Source organism: Microcebus murinus, chromosome 26 (genome assembly GCF_040939455.1).
Source record: "Microcebus murinus isolate Inina chromosome 26, M.murinus_Inina_mat1.0, whole genome shotgun sequence".
Taxonomy (NCBI): Eukaryota; Metazoa; Chordata; class Mammalia; order Primates; family Cheirogaleidae; genus Microcebus; species Microcebus murinus.
In genome coordinates, this window is record NC_134129.1 from 17,276,200 (window position 1) to 17,299,200 (window position 23,001).

At 42.5% G+C, this 23,001-nt stretch overlaps 1 protein-coding gene across 7 annotated transcripts in view; it reads left to right on the forward strand.

Moving 5' to 3' along the window:
* The first annotated feature begins 3,417 nt into the window (after nt 1-3,417).
* FRYL (FRY like transcription coactivator) overlaps nt 3,418-23,001 on the forward strand; it is a 234,853-nt gene continuing 215,269 nt past the window's right edge. For all 7 annotated transcript variants that reach the window (XR_012915093.1, XM_075997948.1, XM_075997951.1 and 4 more), the window contains exon 1: nt 3,418-3,641. The gene's annotated coding sequence lies outside the window, so the exon portion shown is untranslated. The remainder of the gene's footprint in view (nt 3,642-23,001) is intronic.

Consider the following 23,001-nt stretch of genomic DNA (forward strand, 5'->3'; position numbering starts at 1 on the left):
TCAGATGTTTAGCCAATAAATGTTGGCCATTTGTCTATCTTCTTTTTTTTTTTTTTATTTTATTTATTTTTTTATTTTTTTTGAGACAGAGTCTTGCTTTGTTGCCCAGGCTAGAGTGAGTGCCGTGGCGTCAGCCTAGCTCACAGTAACCTCAAACTCCTGGGCTCAAGCGATCCTTCTGTCTCAGCCTCCCAAGTAGCTGGGACTACAGGCATGCGCCACCATGCCCGGCTAATTTTTTATATATATATCAGTTGGCCAATTAATTTCTTTCTATTTATAGTAGAGACGGGGGTCTCGCTCAGGCTGGTTTTGAACTCCTGACCTTGAGCAATCCGCCCGCCTCGGCCTCCCAAGAGCTAGGATTACAGGCGTGAGCCACAGCGCCCGGCCTGTCTATCTTCTTTTGAAAAACCTCTGTTCGTATCTTTTGCCCACCTCTTGATGGGATTGTGTTTTTGTTTTTTGGGTTTTTTTTTTTTTTTTTTTTGCTGATTTGTTTGTTCTTTGTAGATACTGGGTATTAGCCCTTTGTTGGGCGTACAGTTGTGAATATTTTCTCCCATCCTGTAGGTTGTCTATTTACTCTTTATTTCCTTTGCTGTGCAGAAAATTTTTAAGTTCCATTTATTTATTTTTGTTGTTGCTGTATTTGCCTTTGGGGTCTTAGTCATAAATTCTTTGCCTAGGCCAATGTCTAGAAGACTTTTTCTTACATTTTCTTCTAGAATTTTTGTTGTTTCATGCTTTACATTTAAGTCTTTTATCCATCTGGAATTAATTTTTGTATAAGGTGACAGATAGGGGTTCTGTTTCATTCTTCTCCATGTGGCTGTCCACTTTTCCTAGCACCATTATTGTATAGGACTCCCTTTTCCCAGTGTATATTATTATCTGGTTTGTCAACTATCAGTTGGTCATAGCTATATGGTTTTACTTCCGGGTTCTCGATTGCGTTCCATTGGTCTATGTCTCTACTTTTATACCAGTACCATGATGCTTTGGTCAGTAACAGTAAACATCTTAGGAATGACCTGCATATTGTAAGCTCTGGGGTTTACAGATTTTCTAGATTCTTCCTCACCATGAAATATCAATAGAAATATTAGTACCAGGAAGCTACATGTGTGGGCTAAAAGTGAAAAATGATCATATTGTGGGCAAGTGTGAAATATTTAGAGAAAAATATAATATAAATTATATATAGTTGGTTCAATATAAGGAAGAGAATCTAGAGGTTACTGTAGACTGCTTTTTCTAGTTGTAAGCCCAGTCTGCTAGTGTAACAAAACAAGGCAGTAGCCCAGCTGGGCATTATAAAGCAGGTGTTTTTAGAAAGAACCTGAAAACATCACCTAGACTTCGAAAAAGCTGCAGGTGTGTACATGCCTGAACTACTGTTTGTATTTATCTCTGCTAGATCATACTAGATATTACAATATAGAATATTCTTATTATATTCTAATGTAGAATATTAAAACCCAGAAGCCAGTCTCAGAATTTGAGATCAGTCAATGAAGAGAAAACCAGAAGTAACAGCTTAGCTTGGCTGTAGTTTTAAATACCCAGTATGTACTTTATTTGAACCCAGAATAGGCTAAAAATAGGGGTATAGTTATAGGCACTTAATAGGATATGTATATGTATCTGTGAAGGCCATAGAAATGCAACCCAGTAATCCTAGCACTCTGGGAGGCCTAGGCAGGAGGATTGCTCGAGGCCAGGAGTTCAAAACCAGCCTGAGCAAGAGTGAGAACCCCATCTCTACTATAAATAAAGAGAAATTAATTGGCCCACTAATATATAGAAAAAATTAGCCGGGCATGGTGGTGCATGCCTGTAGTCCCAGCTACTGGGGAGGCTGAGGCAGGAGGATTGCTTGAGCCCAGGAGTTTGAGGTTGCTGTGAGCTAGGCTGATGCCACGGCACTCACTCTAGCCTGGGCAACAAAGCGAGACTCTGTCTCAAAAAAAAAAAAAAAAAAAAAAAAAAAAGAACAACAACAACAAAAAAGAAATGCAACCCAGTTAGTTCATTCATTGCCTCTTGCCCCCACTAAAGACACCTAAAGCACCCACAACGCTCCCTTTTCTCTCCCGCTTTTTCATGTTTATGGATATTCACACGAAATTTTTCACCTTAACGCGCGGAAAAGTGCTATCAGCTACCGACCGCTGATGTTGATGTCCCCTTTCTCTGGCACTAAAAACCCCCTTGTGGGGTACGGCTGAGCACTGCCACTTTGTTGGCACCACTGGATGGGGTATCACTGCAAAGGTACTAGAGACCTGGTTCAGAGTCTCTCAAAGCTGACAAAGAGGGAGAGAACACCTGTTCCCTCCCAACCTTGTTAGATGGGCAGATACAGCTCAGCTGGAAACTGGGGAAAATCCTGATGCAGACCCCCTAGGCTGTGCATAATTTCTCCTCTTTCCAATGCGTGAGATTCCGCTCCGGGGTGAAGCTCCTGGAGCCCAGACTCCCTCTTCCCTCCGTGGGTTCAACCTGGGGTGTCCTTCCTCTAGCTCCTGCACAGGGGGACGGACGTCCTGCACTTTGAGGCTGGCATGGGTGTGCGTGTGTGTGGCAGGGGGACCCCCTGTCTAATTTCTTCCAAACCTAACTCAGCTCTGCTGCAGACGCCGGGGCGACACAGAGGACGGCACCTGCACAGAACTTCCCAGGGAAGGGATCTCCGCGATCTGCTAAACGAGCGACTGCGAAGACGAACAGGGGAAAGCCTCCAGCTCTTGCAGGTACCTCGGTTTTCAACACGGCTCCTCCCCCGGGAGGCGGCAGGCCGGTGCGTGCGGCCCGCGGCGCGAGCGGGGCGGACGGTGCGCGGGGACTCGCAGGGCACGTCGCGGGGGCAGCGGCGCCGGGACCGCAGGTGTCGTTAGCCCGGGCGCGGGACGGGGCAGCGCGCGCCCCGGGTCGGTGCACCCCCGGTCGGGAGAAGGTTTCGAGTCTTCCCCTCCTCCCTGTCGGGCTTGCCTCGCGTCGGGCCGTGCGCCCGTCCTCCACGCCCGGGTTGCAAGGGACGCGCGCTCGCAAACGGAGCCAGAGCGCCCGCGCTCCCCCGGAGCCGTCAAGGCAGAGCGAGAATGGGAAGGGGCGTGCTGGCAGGCCAGCCCCCGCCTCGCCCAATCAGGTGCACAGGAAGGTGTCCTCTGACCAATGAGGATCAAGTTCGCTTTCCGGAGGCGGGAGCGCGAGCCGTGACTGCCAGCTCTCTAAAGCGACGTTCGAGGAGCGGACGGAGAGTGACTAGACGGAGGACCAATCCGGGGGAGGGGGCGGGGCCGGGAGGCGTGGTCGGCGCGAGCGACGGCCCGGCCGGCCAGTAGAGGGAGAGGCCCGCGGTTCCTGTTGCGGCGCGTGCCGCCAATCCGGGGGCCGCGGGGGTGGGCGGGGCAGGGAAGGGGCGGGAGCAGCTGGCTGCGCCGGCGGGCGCCCGTCGGGCTGGGGAGCGAGCGAGGAGCCGGGCCGCGCTCGGAGGCGGAGGGAGGCTTGGCTGCCGCCGGCCGCATCGCGCCGCTCCTGGAAGGGGGCGCGCCGCTGCGGAGAGCGCGGGGAGCGCGGAGCCCCGGGGCGGGACCGCCGGCGCCGGCGCGGGAGGCGGCGCGCTGGGAGCGGGCGCGGTAGGTGCTGCCGGGGACGGCGGCGGGCGTCGCGGTCCCTTCCCGCGGGCGGGCGGGCGCCGGGGCGGGGACGGCGGCGGGCGGGGACGGCGCGGGCCTCGCCCCAACGGACAGCGGCGCCCCCGCGGTCGCGCGCCGCCCGCCCGGCCGGCCCCGCGGGGAGGTCGCGCCCGAGCTCCGCGGGGAGGTCGCGCCCGAGGCCTCGCCGCCCGGGCCGCGCCCGGACGCCCCCGGCGGGAAGGGTGGCGGGCGCCCGGGGGGCCCGGCATTGTCCGCCGCCGCCGCCCGCGGCTCTCCCCGCCCACCGCCCGCCGCCGCGGGGCCGAGGCCGGCCCGGAGCCCTGCGGAGCCCCGCGGAGCGTGCGGGGCCCTGCGGGGCCCTGCGGGGCGTCGCTGCCGCCCGGGCGCCGACTTCTTCCCAGCAACTTTCCTCGGTGCAAGTTGTCGCTTCCGGGCCCGCAGGTTCTTGCAGCCCGCAGCCTCGCCCCCTGCCTCCTGCGGAGCCCGGCGTCTGGGGCGAGGGGGCTCCGGGTTGCTGGCGGGCGTCCCTGCCGCCCCGGCTTCGTCCGAAGCCGCCTTCGCGGGGATTCGCAGTTGCCTGGGGGAGCACGCACCCCTCCCAGGTCCAGATTCGGAAAGCGAAAACGGGGCCCGGGTGCGCGCCGGCGAGGGGCGGGCGTGCCAGGCGCAGTTGGCTTTGCCTTAACCTTTGAACCGTGCACAATGGTACCTCGACTCCACTGGCTGAGGCTCTTTTGGAAGGGTAGGGGAAAAAAAAAAAAACCCACATGAAGACAGGTTGCCAAGGTCTGCAGGATTAGCAAAAAAAAAAAAAAAAAAAAAAAATAGAGGCTTGTTGGAAATAAATTTGGGGGTTTTGTAAAATGCTATTCTGCCCAGCAGTTATTTTCTGCAAAGTCGGTTTCTGCTGCTGAGTTTATAGGCATTGCAATGAGCAGCAGCGACTTTCACTACTGATAAAACAAGTATAAGGGATCTTTTTATCTTGAGCATTATCGCTATGCTATACCTGTCAATACTTGCCGGAGAGAGCGACAGTTAGGGACGGCGCAGCCCTTGTTAGAGACCTTCTTGGGAGAAGAATGTTTTGGTAAGCATTCATTTTTGACACTTTCTTCTCGTGCAATACTTTGCAGAGTACTTGCATGTGCAAGTTACAAGCGTATAAACAAAGTTGCAGTGGGTGTGTTACTCTGTGGTCCCTTTTTGCTACTTGTTATCAAAAATAGCATACCATCCTGTCTTTTTCTTCCACTCTAAATTTTGTAAAGTTACTTCTCTAAAGGAATGAACACTTGGCAGAGTGTTTTTTTTGTTTGTTTGTTTTTGTTTTGTTTTGTTTTCTTTGAGCAATACTAACAACTTTTTAAAATGTTCATTGATTAACTCACTGTCTAGTAACTTCTGAGTGGTGTGAAACATTGTAAATTCCTGGACTCAGCAGTTAACAAGAGAAACTTTTTGGGAAACTGAAAGCCCAGTTCAGATATTAATGTTTGAAAGAAAATCCTATTTGTATAGATTTTTAGGAATGAAGACACTGAAACATCTTCTGAAATAATCTTGATGGTATCTGACATTGTTATATCTCGTATTCCTCCTTTTTTTTCTTTTTCTTTTTTTCCAGATGAATTGGTGTAGGATCTTTTTCTCTTTTGATCCTTCTGCGAAAAGGATGTCAGGCTAACCTGTAGGCATAATCTTCCTTTCTATCTCATAATAGAAAATAGACTGTTAAAACAAGTTTCTGAATTCCTATCTTTGTTTAACTTACCAGCTTATTTAAACAATGGAGTAGAGAATTTCTGAACTTTGAAAAAAACACGTAGAAAGAAAACATTCAGAAATAATTGTCTTTGAAGCATGTAAACTTTATTTCCTAGAAAACACATTTCCCCCCCCTGTATGTTTAACACATTGTTTTAAACACATTGTTTTGTGTATACACATTTCTTGAGTTGTGAACTGTACCCTTGAGGTCCTTGGAAGCTAGGATTTTACTCCATTTCTGTGCAGATTGACTGCTGTAGCATCTAGTGTCTTTCCAGTGCCCAATTCATGTCTTATGTTATGTTAGGTCTTTGGGATAGAAAAGATAATGTTCTATAAAGACTGCTCTAGTTGCTTTTTTTTTTTTTTTTTTTTGAGCCAGAGTCTTGCTCTCTTGACAGTGCAGTAGTAGCATCATTGTTGCTCATTACAACCTCCAACTCCTGGGCTCAAGCGATCCTCCTCCCTCAGCCTCCCGAGTAGCTGGGACTACAGGCACACACCCAGCTAATTTTTCTATTTTTTGTAGAGATGGGGTCTTGCTGTGTTGCTCAGGCTGATCACTCCTGGGCTCAAGTGATCCTCCTGCCTAGGCCTCCCCAAATGCTGGGATTCCAGCTGTGAGCCACCCAACTGCCTCAATAACTTAAAAAAAATTTTTTTTTTAAAAAACACCTTTCTGAACAAGTTACACCAAAACCAGCAATTGACTCATTGTTGTGGGAAGATTTGTTGATCCAGATGCTCTTTGTTCTGTGTATAAAATTGTGATTTAATTGTTTATAGTATCAGTTCCACGGACATCTTTTGTGATGGTGACCACTTATTGCCACAATGATTAGAACTAGGTTTAATCTGTCGGTGACATCTGTTGAGTACACATTTATTTAAGAAGCATTAAGGAGATAAAGTAGAAACTGGTAACAGTATTTCCGGGAGATAATTTAGAAATGGATGACAATCTTGTCTTCAGTGTATACAGTTTATTGGAAGACTCGTAATTACCATTCTTAGGAAAAAGATTGGTTATCTCAGTGCAGTAAGAAGTGCAAATGGCAGTGACACAGGATTTACATCAAAATGGTAAAGGAACTTTGGAGTGACAGAAGAAGTCTAAGTGATGTGGGAAAGTTTTCATGGCTTTAGCAGATTTTTTTTTTTATTATTATTTATTTATTTATTTTGAGACAGAGTCTCACTCTGTTGCCCAGGCTAGAGTGAGTGCCATGGTGTCAGCCTAGCTCACAGCAACCTCCAACTCCTGGGCTCAAGCGATCCTCCTGCCTCAGCCTCCCGAGCAGCTGGGACTACAGGCATGTGGCACCATGCCCAGCTAATTTTTTCTATATATTTCTAGTGGTCTAATTAATTTCTTTCTATTTTTAGTAGAGACGGGGTCTCGCTCTTGCTCAGGCTGGTCTTGAACTCCTGACCTTGAGCCATCCTCCTACCTCGGCCTCCCAGAATGCTAGGATTATAGGGGTGAGCTATCACGCCCGGCCTTTTAGCAGATTTTATGATTTTCTTTCTTTTAATAAAGAAAATATATTTATTTATTTTTAAATTGTTTTATTCCAGCATATTATGGGGGTACAAATGTTAAAGTTATGTATATTGCCCATGCCCCGCCTTCCCCCTATGATTTTTTTTTTTTAAATAATGTTTTTATAAAGTAGTTTTGGGGGTAGACTGGGTGTATGGTCTGTACTTGAACTATTTTTATCTTTTAAATATTTTGGAGGGACAGAGTATGTGTCGTGAATTTCAGCTATTGTCACCTAGTTAGAGGGATCATCTGTCTGGCCCTGCTCAGATGTCACCTTGCCCTCAAGCTCTCTCTCTGTTCTCCTAATCAGAAGTGATTGTTCTTTCCCTTTGCTCAGGGCAAATCCTCTTAGTGCAAGCCCTGGTCTGACTTATAGATTTCCTCCTTTAGATTGTGGAGTTTGGTAAAAAGCATCAACAGAAGTTGGAGCCATTTCATTTTTATTGTTGCCTAAAGTACTTGAGCCCTTTTATTAGTTCACCAGCAATTGTATAAAATCATGAACCATAAGGAAATTAAACTGTATGTTTTTATTTGGGGAAAACGTGTGTATGTGTGTTTAAAGGAAAAAAAAAACATTTTTTCCTTATCACAGAAGTTTCACGTGCTCATTGCAAAACATTGATACGAAAGAAATGTATAATTTAGGAATAAAAGTGTCTTATGACATTGCCCCTATCACATTGCGTGTCTTAGTAATGGTTTGTGGGTTTATTCTTCTAGTTTTTTCCCCTTCTTTTACCTTTAGATAGGTCCGTCTTAAACTATCTTACTTGAAAATTGAAGTTTATTTACATTTAATAAAGTTGTGCTTATTGGGAGTAGGGAAAGATAATCATTGTTTTATATGCTTTTTAAAATTAATTTCTCCATACTTAGTAATTCTGATTCTTTTTACTTTTTCTTAGGATTCAAGACTGCCAACAGTATGTTTGTGTTCAAAATGCAGACTTAATAATCTTTACAAAAATTGATCAAAACCTGTATGCCTCATCAGTTTACCCACCTGTAACCCAAAACATTTGTGGAGCACACACTTGAAGTGTACTTTCTTCTCGTTTCTTGATTTTTCTCTAGAAAGAGAATTAAAAATTGCTTTGAGACTGCCAGCAGGCACTCTTCTCAGTAGCCCTAGGAGAATTGCAGATTTGTTCCTGGTTGAATCACTGAAGGAGATTTTACACTAGCTTTATTTAGGTTGTTCACTAAAAAAGGGAGCTATAATTTAGGCTGGTGAATTAGGTGAGAAGAGTCTCTTGTTCTAGGCGTTTCTTTAAGCTAGCCTAGAGGGGGGAAAAGGTTTTCCAAAGATACCTAAATAGAAGGCCCAGCTGAAAAATCTCCACTCATTCAGCAGATTTTTGAGAACTGCACTGTACAATGCTAGGCATTGAAGATAAGATTAAGTCTGTCTCTGTCACAAGTTATTCGCTCTTCTGAGCAGGAACCTTAAATAGACCTATGTGCAGAGTGGAACATACGGATTAAAGGTAGCTTAAATGAAGTGCACTCCTAGGTGGGCTTGTTATTCACTCATTTTTTTTTTTTTTTTATTGTTCTGCATAGCCTTTTCCAGAGTATTCTAGCAAAACAAACCTGGTCTTCTAGAGGAGAATGGGGTAAGGTCCATAGAGCCTGTTGAATTGAACCTCTAAGCCCTAGAATTGTTTTTTTTGGGGGGGATTGCAAGCAAACACTGCTATTCCCCGTGGGGCAGAAGATTTCTGAAATTCTGCAAACATAGATATGTCTTTTCTTATACTTTATGGGAATCATGCATTTCAGACAGCACTGTTATAAAACTACATCTGTATCTGAGCAAATAATTCATATTTTGCTGATATAGTGGCAGTAATACATTCTTTTAAGCTCAAAATGTTATAATAAATAGATGCCTTTGCCAGGATTTGTGTTTTTTTTTAAAACTTAACTGCATTTTTAAAATTTAACTGTGCTTATTGATTGCCTGATTACTATGAGCATAGATATTTTTATCAGCTCTACTAGTCCTTATTTTCCATCTCATAATAACAATAGCTAAATTTATTGACTGCTTAGTAATATGAGTGATTTATATGTATTGTCTTTTAAGGTAGAAGGATGCAGTTTATATTTAAATTAAAAAAATTTTTTTTAATTATGAAAATAATTATTTTGAAAAATCCCTTGTATTAAAATTCAGTATGAAGTATTTTTAACTTTTACAAAGTGGACCCTGCTAATAACCCGCTCCTCCCACTGGATCTTTGTGGGGAAAGAATTGAATCGTTAAGAAAGGGACCATGAGGACTGGTTGTAGTGGCTCAACGCCTGTCATCCCAGCACTTTGGGAGGCTGGGGCAGGAGGATCGCTTGAGCCAAGGAGTTTGAGACCAGCCTGAGCAGCATGGCGAGACCTCAAGACCTCATCTCTCTCTCTGTATATATAAAAAAAAAAAACTAGCCCAGCATGGTGGTGCACCTCTGTAGTCCCAGCTGCTCAGGAGGCAGGAAGATCTCTTGAGCCCAGGAGTTTGAGGATTTTGTGAGCTATATGATTATGCCACTGTACTCTAGCCTGGGCAGTCGAGGAAGATCCTGTCTCCAAGCAAACAAGCACATAAACGCACAACACAACAAAGCAAACAAAACACGCGCAAGGAACCATGGGATCATGTGGGACTGTCTGTCAGTGATGGGGTCAACCAAGCCAGGAAAAATATCTGACAGAGGGTAGGTCCTGTGGAATTTGACTGTAATGCAGCGATTTTGCTTTGTCATGTTTTGTGAAGAGTTAAATTTTTTAAGTAACAGCTTTATTGCAGTAAAATTTACATACCATCCAGTTTTCCTATTTAAAATGTACAGTTCAATGGTTTCCAGTATATTCCATTACTGCAGTCAGTTTTAGAACTGTTCATCACCCCATGCCTAGCACCAGGCAACCTCTGATCTACATTCTGTCTTTGTACATTTGCCTATTCTGGACATTTTGTGTAAGTGGCAAATAACATTTTCGAACTCCTGGCAAATAACATTTTTAACAAATGCATTCCTGTGTAACGTGGACCCTCCTAATGTGTATAAATCCTGTGAGTACATCCAAGCAGGTCTTTTCATGATGTGTGTAGCTCCAAATTTAGAAAGATTTTTTTTTAGAGGGAATTTATCTAAATCCTTATTCTACCTAAGCCTGGAGAACAATGGGAGAAAAGATTTTTTTTTCCCCCTATGAAAATCATTAGACTCGTTTTTGGTAACACTTTTTTATATTCATTTAATCATTTGGTGACTCTTCAAATAAACAATTTATGTTTCTAGTTCTGCAGACTGGACTTCAATAAGGGGCAGTACTTTAAAAGAAATACTTAGTAAGTTTTAATCATTGCTGCATGCAGTGTGACATTTGCCCATTATTAATTCAAAATATTATATTTATTTGATCAAAAATAGTGCTTAATAGGTTGATCATGATGAACCTGTATTGCTTAGGCACATCGCTGGTGACCTGGTAGGCCCTTAATAAGTGCCTATTGATTGCCTGATTACTATAAGCATAGATATTTTCATCAGCTCTACTAGTCCTTATTTTCCATCTTATAATAATAACTAAATTTATTGACTGCTTACTAAGTAATATGATGAATGATTTATATGTATTGTCTTTTTTTTTTATTTTTTTTATTTGAGACAGAGTCTCACTCTGTTGCCTGGGCTAGAGTGAGTGCCGTGGCATCAGCCTAGCTCACAGCAACCTCAAACTCCTGGACTCAAGTGATCCTCCTGCCTCAGCCTCCCGAGTAGCTGGGACTACAGGCACATGCCACCATGCCCAGCTAATTTTTTTCTACTTTTAGTTGTTTGGCTAATTTCTTTCTATTTTTAGTAGAGACAGGATCTCACTCTTGCTCAGGCTGGTCTCCAACTCCTGACCTCAAGCGATCCTCCCGTCTCGGCCTCCAAGAGTGCTAGGATGACAGGCGTGAGCCACCACCCCAGGATGATGCTGGTACTTTCTTGATCTTTCCAGGAGGTGTCAACAGAAGGTTTTCGCCCACTCTGTCCTGCTATTGGATGGCAGCCATTGCAAGACACTTCTCTGTTTCAGAACGTGCATACTTCAGAGAGGTTAAAGTCTTTTTTGTTTGTTCATTTTTGTTTTTATGGGCATCTGAAAATCGATGAGAAAGGGACATTAGTTTGTTCACTCACCACAATGCAGCCTCAGTTTTTAAGTCATAAAATATTCACATGTTCTTTGTCGCCTGAATGGATTTCAACATAGTATTACAACTTCTTAGGATTCCTTGTTTTGTTTTGGCCTATTTTGTTTTGTGGTTTGCTTCTTGATTTCATAGTAATTTCAGATGTGATTTAATTTAGTTCAATACTAAAGAATGCTGGAAAGAGAATTTAAATACAGATTTGTAGTTTTGTTTCTCCATTTTAAAACTTAAGATGGATTATGCTGTCTCATGTTGGTGAAATATCAGTTTGGTGGTTCCATTTGTGCATCTGGGTGTCAACGAGCTCACAATAATTTGTTTGCAAAAGAAACTTGAACTATTAGTGTTCTCAGCCGGCAATGTACAGACCAACAGGTTTTGCTTGTTGGTGAAACTATTCCTTTTCTAAGTCATGTGTGGTTTGGTTATTACTTTACTGTTAGCTGTTATGCCTTTGTTTGCTCTCTTTACACCTGGCTTGTAGTAGTCTACTTCTCTTTATCATTTGATTTTTTTCAGTGTGCCGTGAGAAAGCACATAACTATACTTGTTGAATGGTGGTGGATAAAAATGACAAAATGGGCCAGGCGCAGTGGCTCACGCCTGTAATCCTAGCACTCTGGGAGGCTGAGGCGGGAGTTTGGCTCAAGGTCAGGAGTTCAAGACCAGCCTGAGCAAGAGCGAGACCCCATCTCTACTAAAAATAGAAAGAAATTAATTGGCCAACTAAAAATATATAGAAAAAATTAGCTGGGCGTGGTGGCGCATGCCTGTAGTCCCAGCTACTCGGGAGGCTGAGGCAGGAGGATCGCCTGAGCCCAGGAGTTGGAGGTTGCTGTGAGCTAGGCTGACGCCACGGCACTCACTCTAGCCTGGGCAACACAGTGAGACTCTGTCTCCAAAAAAAAAAAAAAAAATGACAGAACATTCTGGGCGAGGAACCAAAGGACTTCCTGTGCGTGGTGGTGCTTTACTGCTAGGACCTTGTTATATTGGTTTTTACTGCGTAGGGGCCTCTTGCTCTTTCCTGGTTTTGAGTTTGTTTCAGATAGGTAGTGCTTGTGCTTAGTAGAGGGGGGTTTAACAGGGTGCTATAACCCACCTGTGGATGTTTAACTTCCCCTCAATAATGAACCTCTAAAAATTCTGTCTTATTAAGTATAACTCAAGTGGATGGAGAATAACTATTCTTCCTTTTTGAATGATTTGATATTCTAATTCTTGCAAGAACCATCACAAAACCCTAAGCACGTACGCCAGGATACTTATACGTGCTGGCATATTGTTTGTTATAATACAGAACCGAATATAATTCAAAGAGCAGAAATTAAAGGCCGTAGAGAACTATGAGATTGCGTGTAAAATGGCTACATGAGCCTGTTACCTAAATATTTTTATTTAAACTGGATCTTACAGTAATCTGTTTTCTTTGAGATAAAGTTACATTTGTAGATGCCCTTTTCTATGTTTGTGTTGTTACAACTCAGACCATGTCTTGTATTTAACATTCCTGATATTACTGAACCCTTAGTAGACTTTCAGTAAATATTCGTTAGAGTTTTAGTCATAAATTTTTGTTGTTTCACTTTTTCTTGTTATAGAACTCACAGAGTCAGTGTTTTTAGAGCTAGAATGTCCTTAGGAATGACATAGAATTTTTCTTTTGATTCTGAGGCCAGTATTTTTCCTGTTCTAGCATATATTGCTTCTCCAAGTAAAATGGGTTGGATAGTATTTTCTTGGGATTTTGTAGCCTGTATAACAGAGATCTGCAAAAATTTTATCTCACATCCAGCACTATAAAAAATTGAGTCTTAAGGCTGACACAATGGGCTTTTCACTAAAAAAAAAAAAAAAAAATTGAATTTTGGCTCAGTGGGGTGGCTCATGCCTGTAATCCTAGCACTAAAAATATATACAAAAAATTAGCCGGGCATGGTGGCGCATGCCTGTAGTCACAGCTACTAGGGAGGCTGAGGCAGGAGGATCGCTTGAGTTCAGGAGTTTGAGGTTGCTGTGAGCTAGGCTGATGCCACGGACTCTAGCCTGGGGAACAGAGTGAGACTCTGTCTCAAAAAACAAAACAAAACAAAACAAAACAAAATTGAGTCTTCATTCCCGAAATTGGTGTGTGTGTATTTATTGTAGCCTATATACTATAGATTGTATACATGAGACATTAACAAAAAATAAAGAATGTGATAAGTATGGAACATATTTTAGAACAATTTAAAATGTATTATTTGCATTTTTTTTTGATTCCACTTAAAATATTAGTAATTTGTAAAATAAGGGAAATGTGATTGAAATAATTATAGACTCCCTGGAAGTTGCTAGAATATACAGGGAGTCCTGTGTCACCTTCATTCAGCTTCCTCTAGTTGTGACATCTTGTATAACGTAACATGTTAATAACATTAGAAAAAACCCAGGAAATGGGGAAACTGGTACAATATTGTTAATTAGCCCTATTCAGATTTCATAGTTTTCAATGTGCTCATTTCTTTGTGTGGTAGGTGTGAATCTTATATAATGTAACATGTTAATAACATTTAAAAAAAACACTAGAAAATGGAAAATTGGTACAATATTGTTAATTAGCCCTATTCAGATTTCATAGTTTTCAATGTGCTCATTTATTTAAGTGGTAGGTGTGAATCTTCTATAATGTAACATGTTAATAACATTAGAAAAAACCCAGGAAATGGGAAACTGGTACAATATTGTTACTTAGCCCTATTCAGATTTCATAGTTTTTAATGTGCTTATTTATTTATTTATTTATTTATTTATTTTTTTGAGACAGAGTCTCCCTTTGTTGTCCAGGCTAGAGTGAGTGCCATGGCGTCAGCCTAGCTCACAGCAACCTCAAACTCCTGGGCTCAAGCGATCCTCCTGCCTCAGCCTCCCAAGTAGCTGGGACTACAGGCATGCACCACCATGCCTGGCTAATTTTTTTTATATATATATATCAATTGGCCAATTAATTTCTTTCTATTTATAGTAGAGACGGGGTCTCGCTCTTGCTCAGGCTGGTTTTGAACTCCTGACCTTGAGCAATCCGCCCGCCTCGGCCTCCCAAGAGCTAGGATTACAGGCGTGAGCCACAGCGCCCGGCCAATGTGCTTATTTATTTATGTGGTAGTTGTGTGTCCAGCTGTGGGCAGTTTGGTAAAATTTCACGTGTAGATCTCCACTGCAGTCAAGATACAAAATGGTTCCACCGTTGCCAAGAAAGTCCCTTGTCAGGTGAAGCTTCAACCCCCCCCTTCTTCATTCTTATTTACTGGCAGCCACTAATTTGTTCCCCATGTCTTTACTCTGTCATTTTGAGAATGCTACGCAGATGCAATCCTACTGTCTGTAACCTTTTGAGGTTGAATTGTTTTCACTCAGCATTGCTGTCCGAGGGAGCCATCCAGGTTGCCACCTGCATCACCAGTTCATTTCTTTTTATGGCTGAGTAGCAGTCATTGCATGGAGGTGGCAGAGGACGCAGTTTTAACCGTTCACCTGGAGAAGCACTAAAGTGTTTCCAGTTTTTGGCTGTTTACGCATAAAACTGCTGTGAACGTTTGTGTGAAGGTTCTGCGTGGACGTCAGTGTTCATTTCTCTGGGATAAATGACCAAGCGTGTAATTTCTGGGTAATATTGTAAGTGTAGGGTTAGTTTTATAAGAAACTGCCAGGTTATTTTCCAAAGTGGCAGTATATTTTCAATAGCAGTGCATGAAGGTTCCATTTCTTTTTTTTTTTTTTTTTTTTTTTTTGAGACAGTCTCACTTTGTTGCCTGGGCTAGAGTGCCGTGGCGTCAGCCTAGCTCACAGCAACCTCCAACTCCTGGGCTCAAGCGATCCTCCTGCCTCAGCCTCCCGAGTGGCTGGGACTACAGGCATGCATCACCATGCCCGGCTAATTTTTCTTATTTTCAGTAGAGACTGGGTCTTGCTCCTGCTCAGGCTGGTCTCAACCTCCGTCCTCAAGAGATCCTCCCCGAGTGCTAGGATTTCAGACTTGAGCCATCGTGCCAAGCCTAACCCCTCACAATTAAAAAGGTAGCTTTCACATTGCCCATGAATAGGTGTTGTTTTTTTTTTTTTTTTTTTGTTTTTTTTTTGTGGATTGTAATTAATATGCAGTACCCAAGCTGCAAGGAAGTCTTGGAAATGTAGTTTTGGTTTTCTAGTCCCACAGAATGGAGGTTGAGTAGGGCAGTCTATGGTATCTGGCATGTGTCACATAAATGTCACCAGACACCACCTACATCAGCAGCCTCATGCAAGGAGGAGTGTGTTAGTGTCACATATCAAATATTGATAACACTGAAAGTTAATTTTTTTCATGCTTTGTTGAATTGAGTGACAAAAATTGTATGTATTTCAGGTGTACAACTGATGATTTAATTAATGTACACATTGTGATTACCACAGACTAATTAACACATCCATCATCTCTCATAGTTACTTTTTTTTTTTTTTTTGCTATGGTGAGAATACAGTAGTTCCACCTGATTGATGGTTTTTGCTTTCCGTGGTTTCAGCTACCCACAATCAACTTGGGTCAGAAAATATTAAATGGAAAATTCCAGAAATAAACATTCGTAGAACGTACTGTTATGTATGTTATAATTGTTCTATTTTATTATTAGTTATTGTTGTTAATCTCTAACTGTGCCTGATTTATAAATTGAACTTTATTATAGGTACGTACGTATATGAGAAAACATAGCATATATCATAGCAGATATAGGGTTTGATGCTGTCTACAGTTTCAGGGACCCAGTGGGGATCTTGGAATATACCCCCTTAGGATGAGGGGGGACTGTTGTAATTGAGGTCTACACTCTTAGAAAATGTCAAGTATATAGTACGTTTTTATGAACCATGGTCACCATGCTGTATATTGGTTTTCCAGAACATACTCATAACTGAAATTTTGTACTCTTTCACCAATATTTCCTCTTTTCTCCCACCTCCCAACCCCTGGCAACCACCATTCTACTCTCTGTTACTGTGAGTTTTGGCTTTGCAATATTTGTCTTTCTTTTTATTATTTTTTAAATTTTATATTAGTGTATTATTGGGGTACAAGTGTTAAGGTTACATATATTGCCCATGCCCCCCTCCTCACTTGAGTAAGAGCTTCAAACGTGTCCATCCCCCAAATGTTGCACATCATACTCGTTGTGGTTGTATGTATGCATCCCCTCCTCCCCCCTCCCACTCTCCCTAGTATTTGTCTTTCTGTATCTGGTTTATTTCACTTAGCATAATGTCGTCCATGTTCATTGACATTTTTGCAAATGGCAGGATTTCCTTCTTTTTTTTAAGGCTGAATAATATTCTAGTGTGTGTGCACGTGTGTGTGTCTTTGTGTGTGTGCGCCATGATTTCTTTATCCATTCATCTGTTTTTTTATGTCAAAATAAATAATTTTAATGAATCGAAAAACATTGCGTCTATGGAAATCCATGAGTCTACAGAAAAAAAAAAAGTGCTCTTTTGACATCATTTAAGGTGAATCTGAAATCTCCTCCTTACTTTGAAAACTGGTATTTCAAGGCAAAGAATTAAGCCTTTGCCCTGTCTTCTCAGCACTGATGATTTTGAGGAATTTTAAGTTTCATTGCGTATGATTGTAGCTAAGTAGGGTCAAGTGCACGGCCATGTCCTCAGATGTCACTGGTATCCCAGAACCTAGGTGGTAAGGACACAGCTGTCATCCTCTGACCCCTTTTATTCCTGTCTTGGGGACAGGTAAAAGTCTCAGGAGTGTGGACTCTCAGCAGCTTCTGCAGTTTTTTTTTAGGAAACAGAGGTTGTGGCTACCATATTCCCTTCCTCACAAACCAAACCCTCGCGCCTTAGAGATGACAATGGTCGTGTTGGAAATTGTTTCATTTGTCGACAGACACTTGGAACGTTTACCCATCCTGGCTATTGTGAAGAATGCTGCAGTGACCGCAGGAGTTCAGACAGTCTCTTCAAGGTAGTGATCTTATTCCTTCTGGATATATACCCAGAAGTGGGATTGCTGGATCGTATGGTAGTCCGATTTTTTAATTTTTCCAGAAATTTCCATACTGTTTTCCATAATGACTATACCAATTTACATATCTCTAGCGACAGTATGCAAAGGTTCCCTTTTCTCTAAGTCCAGCACTTGTTATCTTTTTGATAATAGCCATTCTAACAGGTATGAAATTGTATCTCATTGTGGTTTTGATTTGCATGTCTCTGATTAGTGATATCGAGCACCTTTTCATTTACCTGTTGGCCATTTGTATGCCTTCTTTGGAAAAATGCCTATTCTGGTTCCTTGCCCATTTTTTTTTTGAGGCAGAGTCTTGCTCTGTCACTCTGTCTGGAGTGCAGTGGCATCATCATAGCTCACAGCAACCTCAGACTTCTAGGCTCAAGTGATCCTCCTGCCTCAGCCTCCTGAGAAGCTGAGACTACAGGCATGTGCCACTGTGCTCAGCTAATCTTTCTTCCTTTCTTTTGTTTCATCTTTCCCTTTTCTTTCTCCCCTCCTCTCCCTTCCCCTCCCCTCCCTTCTCCTCCTCTCCCCTCCCCTCCCCTCCCCTCCCCTTTCTCCCCCCTCTCATTTTTGTAGAGATGCTCAGGCTGGTCTCAAACTGTTCACCTCAAGCAATCCTCCTGCCTCAGCCTCCCAGAGCGCTAGAATTACAGGTGTGAGCCCCTTGGCCTCCTTGCCCGTTTTTAAATTGTTGTTGTTGTCATTGAGTTGTGCGAGTTCCTTACATATTTTGAAAATTAACCTCTTTTTTGGATATATTGCTTGTAAATATTTTTTCCTGTTCCATAGATTGGCCTTTTCATTTTCTTCTTTCCTTTGCTTTGTGGACACTTTTTAGTTTGACCTAGTCCCACTTGTTTATTTGACCTCCCGAACAGTAAGATAATAAGTTTGTCTTGTTTTAAGCCACTGAGTTTATGGTAATTGTTACAGCAGCAACAAGAAACTGATACAGCACTTAACTTAATACATAGGAGGAGATAAAATGATTTTTTCTCTCTTAAAACTTGCTGAGCTTAACCTTTGTCTACTTCAACACAGCTAGTTTTCCTTTCTCAGAGAAAAAGGCATCCACCACCGTCTCTCCACTTGAGTCTTAGAATCCCTCTCCTTCACCTCCAATATCTTTCTTTCTTTTCTGTCTTGAAATATGCAGAGCCACCCCGTCATCGGGAATCCTCTGCTTGAGCCTGCTTTCGCTTTGACTGGTACAGTACCCTCACCCTGATAAACCTGGTAGCCTTACATGGATTCAGAGGTATCATACTTTTCACCCTAATTTTAAGTCTTTACAAGAAATGCATTATATGTGATATGCATTGCTATGAGTATGTGAGTGCATCCTCTTTCGTAAGGACTGTGGGGGCTGTGAGGAAGTTAGGATAGAATGAGAAGAGTCTTTTCCCTGGAGGACCCTATTGTAGGATAATTAGTAAATTATCAGCTAACGGGCAATGAATGCCAAGCATCAGGTGACTGAGTTTGTTACAGTGAGCAGTAGAGACAGTAGAAGGTATCATGGAAGGGCAAAGTAAAGACAGGTAATTTTGTTTTATTTATTTTATTTTTTTTAAATTTAAAATTTATTTTATTTTATTTTTTGTTATATTTTTTATTTTATTTTATATTAATTTTATTTTAATTTAATTTTATTTGTTTGAGACAGAGTCTCGCTTTGTTGCCCAGGCTAGAGTGAGTGCCGTGGCATCAGCCTAGCTCACAGCAACCTCAAACTCCTGGGCTCAAGTGATCCTCCTGCCTCAGCCTCCCGAGGAGCTGGGACTACAGGCATGCACCACCATGCCCGGCTAATCTTTTTTTGTATATATATTTTTACTTGTCCAATTAATTTATTTCTGTTTTTAGTAGAGACGGGGTCTCACTCTTGCTCAGGCTGGTCTCGAACTCCTGACCTTGAGCAATCCTCCCGCCTCGGCCTCCCAGACTGCTAGGATTACAGGCCTGAGCCACGGCCCCTGGCCAAGACAGATAATTTCAGACTGGAGCAATCTGAGGGCTGTGTAAAAAGATAATTGAGCTAGGAATGTGTTCTTAAAAAAAGTGGAGGATTGGTTTTAATAAAATAAACTATATTCCTAGGAACTCAAAAGTTTACCAGTTCTATTGTAATTTTGGAATAAGTACTATGATGATACATACTGTGTTTGCATTTTAATGTTGGTCTAAAAAATCTGCAAATATGTTCTGAAACCCGCTGTGATTTAATCTAAGGTCATTGTGTTTTATGTACTAAAAACATTGACTGTGATTACATTTTTAAATGGAAAGTATTACATGGGCTCAGTAAAGACAATTGTATTAGACTAATCTTACCTCTTTTTAGAGAGGATTATTAGACTGTGGGTCAGGAAAATGCAGAAGATACCGTATAACTGGATTTCAGCCAGAGATTTTATATCGTTTCTCTCGGTTGACAAGGGGCGTAATGTTAGCTGGATGGTGTCAGCAGGTTGATCGCACGATCAGGTGGGACTGTGATTTGTTGAGTAATCCCTCTACAAGTTAACCAATGGGTGACCACCAGAGAGAAATTTCTAGTGGCATGCTGAAATTCACCGTCCATGTTTTATAATGTCAGTGAAACTATTGAGGCCATGTCTAGCAATTTTTTGGTATTTTGATGAAATGAATTTTGGCAGGTTAATACTGAAAATAACTGAAATGGCAGGTCAAGGCTGATGTGATCATTTCATGGGGCTTGATATGAAGTTCTATACAGGGGTTCAAAAACCAGCTGCAAAATTATAGGGGTGAAGGAGATGTTGGATATGAACAATCTGGGTATTTTAATTACGGTAATAAACTGAGTATAAAATGGCATGTGACTGCCAAAAAGCCTCATAGAATCCTAGTCTGGACTAATAGGAGGAGAATGTTCAGAAAAGAGGAGATGTGAGTCTTCACATTATTTTATCTTTTTTTTTTTTTTTTTTTGAGTCCGAGTCTCGCTCTGTCACCTGGGCTAGAGTGCCGTGGCATCAGCCTGGCTCACTGTAACCTCCAACTCCTGGGCTCAAGCGATCCTCCTGCTTCAGCCTCCCGAGTAGCTGGGACTACAGGCATGCGCCACCATGCCCGGCTGATTTTTTCTATGTATATTAGTTGGCCAATTAGTTTTCTATTTATAGTAGAGACGGGTCCTCACTCTTGCTCAGGCTGGTTTCGAACTCCTGACCTTGTGCAATCCACCCGCCTCGGCCTCCCAGAGTGCTAGGATTACAGGCATGAGCCTCCGTCCCCGGCCTATTTTTCATTTATTTTTATTTTATTTTTTAAATTTTGTTTCTTATTTTATCTTTTCTTCCAGAGAGAACTCACCTGTACTTTTTTTTTTTAAGAAATTTTAACTTTTTAAAATATTTTTTTTACTTTATTTACTTTTTCTTTTTTTCCAGGCAGTTGTAGAATTTAAGAGATATTCACCTGTACTTTTATTTGTTATTTATTTGATATTTCATTGCTTGCTTGATTGCTTGAAGTTGGGTATTTCTGTGTTGCCAGGCTGGTCTCTAACTCTTGGGCTCAAGCAATCCTCCCACCTTGGGGTCCCAAGTCGCTGGGCTCTTTTGGTTTTTTTAAATTGAGAAAAGAAACATATGCATTCCTGTCATTAGGCCAGCTTCTTAATTATTCTTTTGTCTTCTGCACAGAATCCATCCCATTCTTCCTTTCATGGACTTCAGTAATTTTCTGTTTTAATGGGATGGATTATTTATTGTCTATTCCTGCTTCACAGCTGCCATGCTGGGACTGAGTCTCTCATTTTACTTCTGGATCATTTCCACTGTTTCTTGCGTGTCTCATGTCAAACTTTATTTTTGACAGCCTTGTTTTTGCCAAAAGACACTCCCAAGCAATGTCCTTCTGTATGTGGAAATGTCTTCATTCCGCCTTTCTCACCTGATCCGTTATTTGGACAGAAAAGTCTACGTCAAAATCATGTCACTTTGGGCCGGGCGCGGTGGCTCACGCCTGTAATCCTAGCACTCTGGGAGGCCGAGGCGGGCGGATTGCTCAAGGTCAGGAGTTCGAAACCAGCCTGAGCAAGAGCGAGACCCTGTCTCTACTATAAATAGAAAGAAATTAATTGGCCAACTAATATATACAAAAAATCAGCCGGGCATGGTGGCGCATGCCTGTAGTCCCAGCTACTCGGGAGGCTGAGGCAGGAGGATCGCTTGAGCCCAGGAGTTGGAGGTTGCTGTGAGCTAGGCTGACGCCACGGCACTCACTCTAGCCTGGGCAACAAAGCGAGACTCTGTCTCAAAAACAAAAACAAAACAAACAAAAAAATCATGTCACTTTGGAGATTTGGGACACTTCTCTGTCTTCTACAATGAAGAGTTTCTGATTTTAGATTCTTGTTTTTTTTTTTTTTCTCCCTCTGAGACCATTCAGAATTTTCTCTTGGTGCTTGTGAAAGCTCACAGAATTTGTGTTGATAGCTTTTCTTCCATAGCACAGAGGGTTGGTCATTTTATTCATCGATTACCCGACTTCCTGTCTTTTTGTACCTTTTTGTGTCCCACCTTATTACTGATCTTTCATTCTGCAGGATTTGAACGTCTCTGTGAATTGTCCATCTGCTGCCCTTCGCCTCTTGGACAGGTGCTGCACCTGTTAGTCGTTCCTTTGTCCTCACTAGTAAAGCCCAATCTTGTTTGGGTGTTTAGTGCCTTGCGCCTCACCGGCGGCTCCTCTGCCCAGAGGGGCAGCTGTGCGTGTTGCTCAGCCCTAAAGCCAATCTTGGGAGATCCATTCCGCGTGCCAGTGATCGGTTTAGGCATGGCGGAGCACAAGGGAGGTCTGCTGGGAATCTGGTTTGCTTGCATTTATTAAGGTACACTCCTTTTGGATGTTGTAATGTCAGCTCGATACTTGGAGCTGCTGCAGCCATCTTGGGTCATAGAGGAAAAAAGCAAAACGATGAATGAATGACCTTCAACTCAGTGTGGTCAAAAATGGAACTCCTGATCTCCAGTTCCCCTTCCCCACAATTTTCCATTTCATCCTTTGAGTTGCTTGGGCCAAAAATCTTGCAGTTTTCTCTAACTTTTCTTTATCTCACATCCCACATTCTGTTTGTTAGAAGAGCCTATAGACTCCTCTTATTTTATTTTTTATTTTTCATACCAGAATATGAGATAACTTTTATTTTTTTCTTTTGTTTTATTTTTATTTCTTAATTTTTTTCCAGCATATTGTGGGGGTACAAATGTTAAGGTTACATATATTGCCCTTGCCCCCCTCCCCCCTCGAGTCAGAGCTTCAAGCGTGTCCATCCCCCAAACGTTGCACATCTCACTCATTATGTTTGTATATACCCATCCACTGCCCCCCACCTGCCCGACACCCGATAAATGTTATTCCTATGTGTCCACTTAGGTGTTGGTCAGTTAATACCAATTTGCTGGTGAGTACATGTGGTGCTTGTTTTTCCATTCTTGAGACACTTCACTTAGTAGAATGGGCTCCAGCTCTAGCCAGGAAAATACAAGAGGTGCTAGATCACCGTTGTTTCTCATAGCTGAATAGTATTCCATGGTATACATATACCACATTTTATTAATCCACTCACGTATTGATGGGCACTTGGGTTGTTTCCACAACTTTGCAGTTGTTAATTGTGCTGCTATAAACATTCGAGTGCAGGTGTCTTTTTTGTAGAGTGTCATTGGATCTTTTGGGTAGATGCCCAGTAGTGGGATTGCTGTATCAAATGGTAGATCCACTTGTATCGCTTTGAGGTATGTCCAT